The sequence below is a fragment of the Montipora foliosa genome, chromosome 9, assembly GCF_036669935.1.
Source record: "Montipora foliosa isolate CH-2021 chromosome 9, ASM3666993v2, whole genome shotgun sequence".
In the NCBI taxonomy this organism is placed as follows: Eukaryota; Metazoa; Cnidaria; class Anthozoa; order Scleractinia; family Acroporidae; genus Montipora; species Montipora foliosa.
This window is the reverse complement of record NC_090877.1, coordinates 18265054-18271358: the sequence shown is the minus strand read 5'-3', so window position 1 is coordinate 18271358 and position 6305 is coordinate 18265054.

Below are 6305 nucleotides of genomic sequence, written 5' to 3'. Positions count from 1 at the left end.
GGGAGACATCAATGGTGCAATTCAGCCAGGACAGTGGGTATATGCAAAACCCAATCCTCAGCACAAGCATTCAGCCTGGCCCCATGGCATTGTAGAGAAAGTGTCCTCTCCAAGGTCCTACACTGTGGTTATCTGCTCGCTGATGGGAAGACCTATATGCCCCAGTACACTGGCAGCCAAACAGGACACTCAGACTCTAGCGATGACATCTCATCTCCCGCTCAGCCGTTACGTCTGACAAATGGCCAGAAGCCTCCTCTTAATCAAGGGCTGCGGTCACTCCAGGGGGAGCTCCCTAACCCTGGCAACCAACCATCCCCAGCAAAGAACCTAAGTCCAGCTATCGCAAGTTCACAAATCCAGCCCCAAAGTACTGCTTCAGCAGTCAACAAGCTAAATCAGATACAACAAAGTTCTCCAAGAGTGCGGGAATCATCTCAGTCCACAGAGAAGTCGATCAGTAGTGACGCAGAGTGCAATCCAGCACCACTAAAGGAAGTGAGGGTTCGCTCAGGCGGACTCGTGAGACCACCCACCCGCCTGAATTTGTAGGAACAGATTGAGAAAGAAAAACATTCCTTTTATATTGGACACTTAAAGTTGGATACTAAGTCTTCGTTATAGAAACGCTCTTAGGTGGGACCGTGAAAGTTTGTTTTCAAGAATTCAAATTTTGAACTTTCTTGCTAGCCTGTTCGTATTAGATACTTTTTTTAGAACGTGGGGGAATGTTACATCATACCTCCCACGTTGATAAGCCCCAGCATGCTTTGGGGTGTGTATAATAAACATGGCATCCATCTTGTGTAGTTAGACTTCGTGTGCTTCTAACTAGACAAACGAGAATACTTTATTATTATGGCCTTTTTGTTTTTGGATCTCTTCCCGACCACTGATCAAGGGATCCCCCAATCTCGTCGCCAGAGTCTGCTTTTCTTTTGGTCAGCACCAAGAACACGGACTCTGGCCACTTCAGAGTATGTATCACGCACGCTCAGAAATTTGATTGTGGTCGTCAACTAATTTGTGACCGTTGACAACTATTAAAGCCAGAGTCCTTGCTTGGTGCTGACCAAAAGAAAAGCGGACTCTGGGGACGAGATTGGGGATCCCCGAAAGACCCTGGGAACGAGAATAGCTGGTAGCCGTAAGTACGTCAGGTATGGGGAATTATTATGTGCCCAATACATATTATATAATTACATACATATTATGTCCAGGAGGTAAACAGCGTAATCATACACAGCTAACACACCTAGACACAGGTATACACAGCTATACACAGACATACAGGGCTATACACATTTATACATACCTATACAGGACTATACAGAGCTATACAGACCTATACACAGGTATACATACCTATACACAACTATACATACCTATACAAGACTATACAGATCTATACACAGGTATACATAGCTATACACATATATACAGGTCTATACACAGCTATACAGCACTATACACAGCTATACATAACTATACAGGACTATACAGTGTTGTACAGACCTATACACAGCTATACATAGCTATACACAGCTGTACAGTGCTATACAAAGCTATACAGACCTATACACAGGTATAAATAGCTATACACAGCTGTAGAGCTCTATACACTGCTATACAGTGCTATACATAACTATACAGGGCTATAAAGATCTATACACAGGTTTACATAACTATACACATATATACAGGTCTATACACAGCTATACAGCACTATACACAGTTATACATAACTATACAGGGCTATACAGAGCTGTACAGACCTATACACAGCTATACATAGCTATACACAGCTATACAGTACTATACACAGCTATTCAGTGCTATACATACATATACAGGGCTATACAGACCTATAGACATGTATACATAGCTATACACAGGTATACAGTACTACACGCTGCTATACAGTGCTGTACATACGTATACAGGGCTATTCAGAACTATACACAGGTATACATAGCTATACACAGCCATACAGCACTATACACAGCTATACAGTGCTATACATACCTATACAGGGCTATACAGATCTATACACAGGTATACATAGCTATGCACATATATACAGGTCTATAAACAGCTATACAGTGCTATACATACATATACAGGGCTATACAGACCTATACACATGTATACATAGCTATACACAGCTATACAGCACTATACACAGCTATACAGTGCTATACATACCTATACAGGGCTCCACAGCTCTATACACAGGTATACATAGCTATACACAGCTACACAGGTCTATACACAGCTATACAGCGCTCTACAGAGCTATACATACCTATAACGGGTTTTACAGACCTATACACAGCTATACATAGCTATACACATCTATAGAGGTCTATACACAGCTATACAGCACTATAAACAGCTATAAATAACTATACAGGGCTATACAGAGCTATGCAGACCTTTACACAGCTATACATAGCTATACAGTACTATACACAGCGATACAGTGCTATACATACATATACAGGACTATACAGACCTATACACAGGTATACATAGCTATACACAGCTATACAGCACTATACACAGCTATACGGTGCTATGCAGGGCTATAAAGACTTATGGAGTCCTATACACAGGTATACAAAGCTATACAGATCTATACACAGCTAAACACAGTTATACAGCGCTTTACAGAGCTATACATATCTATACAGGTCTATACAGACCTATACACAGGTATGCATAGCTATACACATCAATACAGGTCTATACACAGCTCTACAGCGCTATACAGAGCTATACATACCTATACGGGGTAGTACAGACCTATACACAGGTATACATAGCTATACACATCGATACAGGTATATACAGCGCTATACAGAGCTATACATACCTATACAGGGCAGTACAGACCTATACACAGGTATACATAGCTATACATAGTTATACAGGGCTATACAGCTCTATACAGAGCTATACAGACCTATACAGCTCTTTACAGAGCTATACAGACCTATACACAAGTGTACACAAAAAAAACATTTGAAATGTTGCATTAAAAATTCAAATGTAGAGGGAAAGACAGTGGGCCGTACTGTGGAATACGGCCCGCTAAATTAGCCAATCATAGCGCGCGTACTAACTGAGAGATATGATAAAGGCACTCATTCAGTCGTTTCTGGGGTCGTCCGTCCGTGGCTGAAAAAATTAGTATCAAACTTGACGTTGGACCAGAATTTTTTACGCTTCATTTTTCTTGTTTCTTGGGTAATTGTAACAGCACTAAAATCTTACCACACTTCTTGTCTTTATAATCGTAAACCTTTGTGGTAAGAAAAAGAAGAAGAATTATTTACAACTTTTGTGTATCTCCTAAATGGCCTTCACATATAGAAGAAGGTCACTTGCTGAATTTTTTCTGTAAGAGAAGGAAATCGGAGATTCCGCGCAATTAGCACAAATATAGCCACTCAATGTCACTAACCAGAAACTAAACCAATACGGCGTGGCGCGAGTGCCATCTCCATTATGTTCTCTCGGCTCACCGCAAGAATGCAAAATGGTGTAATCGTTCACCCCTACCAGGATTTAACTTTGATCATATCGATAGAAGCCAGAGACGAAAAGAATTTTACTGATCAGAATTTCTTGTAGGGTGGGGTGGGGGAGGGGGGAAGAGGGAGGAATAGAGGTATGGTGTTTTACATAGTGCTGGTTTCTCAATTAAGCTCAAATTACGACATCAATAACTGTTCCTGAAAGTTTACGTTTTATTCGGTTTCCAACCACACTTGCTTACTAAACACTAATAATAGGGACTTTTATATCGGAGGAGGAGGACGAGCTTTCCGGACTGAGCATGCGCATAAGCTTTGGAAGCCGACATTTTTCCAAGTGCGCGTTCTCAGGAAGGGAAACTGGTAGTCGTAGTCGTTCTTGTCCACCGATCTAAAGGTTCTTAATAATAATAGATAATACTAGTATTGTGAAACTGCAATAAATCTTGAAGTCGTTTAACTGTTACTGGTGTCATTACAGCAAAACCAGCCCTGATTATTAGAAATCACCGATCCGCTCGAGTTCCGTTTCGGGTCTTGATTCGGCCTTCTGTCGGGTTTATGCCCCCCTAAAATTTGCGAAAGTAATTGATATGTGAAAATGATAAACGCAATCAACCAATCGGATCCCTGAATACTAGAAAGCTTGAGTTAAGCTAATTGAGTTTATAAGTTATTGACGCGCAAAAGCAAATAAACTCTTGAAAAAAAGAAAATTAGAATACTTTGGCCAGTCAAATGTACATATGCATAATTTTTTGAAGGTAAATATCTTAACCTGTCCGTTGGTCCTGGGACAAATAACTGGCAGTTTCGTTACAAGGTTGACGGAGCCATTAAAAAAGCACTTTCAAAAAGTTAGTAGAGGAATGATATGTTTGCTTTGTATGAAGTGTTTTTTCATCGTTCATACTAGTGCCAGACTAAGTAAGCGCAAAACAGGATCTCTCTTGGCAAGCCATTTGTATTAACCCCCGAAATATATATATATATATATATATATATATATATATATATATATATATATATATATATATATATATATATATATATGTAATAAGGAAATAACTTCTTGAGGCATATGTGTTTCTAATCGGTTTTATACTTCAAACGTTTCGCCGTTTAGAGCTTCGTCAGTGAATGAAGATTATGAGTACAAGATTGCTTTATGTAAAAAAAAAAAAAACTTAGTACAATGGTGGAATTTCAAGGCTCATTAATTTGATGGTGTTAATCTAGATTTAGAGCTCGTCCATTGCAACCATTCATGAGGTTCTCATGCTTGCGGATTTCTAGCGCTTCAATGATTTTACGCGTGCGGATGTCGTGGATGTTCCTGTGGAGGATTCCCCGAGAGATATCTTGCATAGATGGTTTGTTATGGTTGATCAAATGTGAATAAACCGTCTGTTTCACCATTCTGATATGTTCTTTTATTCTGGATCCGATAGTTCTACTAGTTTCGCCGATATAAACCGTGTCGCAGTGCGAGCATTTGATTTTGTATACACAGTTTTTTGTTAGGCATTGGTTAGTTCTTGTTGAAGAGCCGCACGTATCACAGGGATCTGGGCAGCATTGTTTTTCTTTGGGCGGCGTAAATATTCTTGATGATGAGGAGCCATTAATATAGTGTACTCTGATGTTATCTAGACCTGTCCGTTTTAAAACTGCTTGTGTTTGCCTCTTGAGATCTTCGTTGATAAATGGCATCTTGATGTAGACTAGACCTTGTTCTTGTTCGGACGGTTGTGACTTGCATTTTCGTAGAGTGCGCTTGATTGTTGATTTTATAAATGATCTGGGGTAACCATAACAAACCATCTATGCAAGATATCTCTTGGGGAATCCTCCACAGGAACATCCACGACATCCGCACGCGTAAAATCATTGAAGCGCTAGAAATCCGCAAGCATGAGAACCTCATGAATGGTTGCAATGGACGAGCTCTAAATCTAAATTAACACCATCAAATTAATGAGCCTTGAAATTCCACCATTGTACTAAGTTTTTTTTTTTTTTTTACATAAAGCAATCTTGTACTCATAATCTTCATTCACTGACGAAGCTCTAAACGGCGAAACGTTTGAAGTATAAAACCGATTAGAAACACATATGCCTCAAGAAGTTATTTCCTTATTACATTATCTATCGAGGCATGGCTACACCTTTCTTCTTCTCATCATATATATAGATATAGATATAGATATAGATATATATATATATATATATATAGATATATATATATATATATATATATATATATATATATATAATAATTTGAGTGTACAAATAGCGACAGCGAACTACTAGCAGATCCACTGAATGAAAAACATATTGCCGTGAGTGGGAATCGAACCTGCGTCCCCCTGGTTACTAGTCGGGTGTGCTAACCATATTTTTGAATCAACAAGGCTGGAAATCCAACGATCCAATATTTCTAGCAAAGCGTTGTGTATCCTTCGGATCCTACTAGCTTGGGACTACATCGTTGGATTTCCAGCCTTGTTGATTCAAAAATATAATTTGTTATTAGCTGGTAGCCTGTGAATCATCCTCGGATGATCCGATGTACGTCCTGTTCCTGAATGTTAAAACGCCGGGGAACCCCGTGGCTAACCAATGACCTCACCGATTGCTCTGTTTCCAGCAGGGTTGTCGTGATGGTGCAGTGGTTAGCACACCCGACTAGTAACCAGGGGGACGCAGGTTCGATTCCCACTCACGGCAATATGTTTTTCATTCAGTGGATCTGCTAGTAGTTCG